The sequence below is a fragment of the Austrofundulus limnaeus genome, unplaced genomic scaffold (genome assembly GCF_001266775.1).
Source record: "Austrofundulus limnaeus strain Quisiro unplaced genomic scaffold, Austrofundulus_limnaeus-1.0 Scaffold464, whole genome shotgun sequence".
NCBI classification, from domain to species: Eukaryota; Metazoa; Chordata; class Actinopteri; order Cyprinodontiformes; family Rivulidae; genus Austrofundulus; species Austrofundulus limnaeus.
In genome coordinates, this window is record NW_013952866.1 from 38,071 (window position 1) to 41,104 (window position 3,034).

At 35.7% G+C, this 3,034-nt stretch overlaps 1 protein-coding gene across 1 annotated transcript in view; it reads left to right on the top strand.

Annotated features, from left to right (window-relative positions):
- The window catches only part of anln (anillin, actin binding protein), a gene marked incomplete in the record, with an annotated part of 35,915 nt that overhangs the window by 18,901 nt on the left and 13,980 nt on the right, over positions 1 to 3,034 (top strand).

The following is a 3,034-nucleotide window of genomic DNA, read 5'->3' on the forward strand; positions in this document are numbered from 1 at the left end:
TGAATACAGTGAGGGAATGATTTGAAGAGTTTATAGTTGAAAAAAATCTTACCGTTGGTAATTAATAAATAATAAACAGGTATATTTTGAATAAATATTACAAATGTGTTCATTTCTACAAAACAGACTTTGCAATTTTTTTCTGTGGGAAACCTGCTTGTTTCAGAACCAGGTGGTTCTCCTTCCTGTACTCCCTCTTCACATTCACTTCCTGTAGATTTAAAGGAYCTGTTGCATCACTTCCTGTTGTCCAACTGCAGCTTCTTATTGGCACACAGAAGAAACAAGWCTTACACAAGGATTAAAGTTTCTAACCCATTCTTCTGTAGAACATTGGGAATTTAAACAAATATTAATAAGAATAGTGATAATGATGATAATGATTTGTCGTTCATTTCAATTTGAAGCAGAATGGTTCTGCACATATGCTTTTTAAACTGAACACCTGAGCTGACTGGTTTAAGATGATCCAAACATTTTCCTTTGTTTGTGATGATGTTAATGTTAGGTCTTTATTCTGAGAAGAACTATATAAAAACTAAATGCTCCAGTCTGATGTTTGTGTCCAGGTTATCATTCAGGACAGAACTAGTTGTTATTTTAGCAGGTGATGAGTTCAGCTTCTGTTCCTCTGCTGGGTTTTCATGTAGTCTTGTCTCATCTCTGCTCAGGGACACGTCTCACTGCTTTTCAGATGGAACTTATAGACAGAACACCTGGAATAAAGTGGTTTTACCTTGTTTGGTCTGGATCCATCTGGATTCTGTTGTGTGAAGCAGATCCTGTTTTCAGGAGGTTTTATAGATGGTGGGTTTGGTTCTTGTGAAGGAGATGCTCTCAGTGACCCGCTGACGTCATGTCTTCAGCTCCACTCGGCTGAGTTGGTCCTAAAAACTCAGAAGTGCATGGGACCAGCCAGTGGAAAGCCTGAGCCTGAGTGGATCTGAGTAGAACCGGGTTGAGTGCACGGACCAACCTAAACGCTGAAATCTGCTCGCTGGTCTAACCTCTGGTGTCGACCTGAAGGCAACATCCAAGCCACAAGTTTCAGTTTTTACTGTAATGTGAGCCATTTCCTGCCCCCTCGTGTTTCACTCAGTAGTTTTCTCAGTTTTATTTGATTGTTTTGGTTTTAATGTGTGAATTTTATTGGTTTGCAGTGGGCTTTTATTTGCTCATCACAATAAATTTAAATTTCGCACTCAGAAACAAAGAAAATAATTATGTTTTTGTTCTTTTTGTTTGTAATTTCATACAACTTGAGTATTTAAATTAGGGTTGGGCAATATTGGCAAAAAAAAAAAATCACAATTAATTGTGGTATTTAGCCGATAATGATAAATTTGATGATTAATCTCCTGGAGTCCCTGGACACCCTTATGTCCTGGTCACATGACCAATTGGGGAACTTCCATTGACTTCCATTCATTTTTTTAGACTTTATATCCTAATAACCATATACCCTAAGAATGAATGAATGAATGAATTTTATTCGTAAGGACAATGTGCAATTACAACAAACGTAAAAACATTTGATGCATTGCACCAGATTTAGCCTACAGCTAGTTTACATCTGCAGTCCTCCTAATAATAAAAACAAAACAGCATCCAACAACAATAATTAAAACAAGAAAAGAAAATAACAGAAAAATAAAAACAATACAAAATAAAACATTTTACAATCAACAATAAAAATACATAAACACCCCACCCAACTCTCCAAACACAATTAAAAGGTTATATCTCTAAACATTCAACAAAAACCCCGCAACTCCCCCAAACCAAAAGCAAACTGTAAAATCGATTACCCAGTGCGATTCAGTGATTGCAACACTGAGTAGTATATTTAAAATACTTTTTAAAATTATTTTTTAAAACTATTAAAAGAACTACAGTTTTTTACACGATCAGGAGAAGCATTCCACTGAGCGATGGCTTTAACCGAAAAAGCTGCTTGACCAAAGGCTGAGCGTCGAGCAGAAACTTCACAGTTCTGCCTGGATGTTCTGGTTAAGCGCAAAGAAACAACTGAACGATAATAAACAAATTTTTGCTAACAGATTGGCGCCAAACTGTTTAAAATTTTATATACTGTTTCCATATTTGAGAAAACTCTAAAATTCTCAAAAGAAAGCAAGTTATATTTCTGCACAATCTGACAATGATGGTGTCTTAAGGGCTTGTCAAATATTTTGAGGGCTTGTTTGTAACAAGACGCTACAGGTTTTATTACTGACAGTGGTTTGTCCCCAACATGAAATTCAATATGAAATGTGTGAAAAATGAATGCATGCATGAATATCTTGGCCGCTTCCAATGACAAACAAGATCTAACATGTCTAAAATTGACCAAGTTATATCTAACAGTTTGGGTCATTTTTTAAAATGTTTGTTGTAGTTAAGGTTTGAATCCAAAAAAACTCCAAGATACTTAAACTTACAGTATCAATTTGTTTACCCTTGATGTAAATGTTTAAATTTGAGGCGTCCAATTTAGTCTTAGAGGAAAAACATACTTTTTGTTTTGTTTACATTTAAAGTAAGACAGGATTGATTTAACCAATCAACCACTCCCTCCTGAGCTTTGGTTAATTTCTCAGCCGCAAGTTGAGTCGTTTTAGCATGCGTGTACAAAACAGTGTCATCCGCATGTATCTAGACTTCTACATCATGACAAAACTTTGGAAGGTCATTGATGTAAAGACTAAAAAACAGGGGTCCAAGCACAGATCCTTGTGGTACACCCATTGTGCATTTTAGGAAATTGGAATGTAAATCATTAATTTTAACACATTGCGTTCTGTTACATATATATATGATGCCAACCAAGAAAGGGTTTTAGATGAGAAATGAAAGTTTGATAATTTGGAGAGAAGAACTTAGTTATTAACTGTATAAAAAGCTTTATGCAAGTCTAAAAAACAGCACCAGCAACTCCACCTTTATCAAGTAGTCATATCTGCTCTGTAAGGTGTGTGATGGATGTTTCTGTTGAGAAATGCTTCCTGAAGCTAAACTGTACAGGGCTTAAACC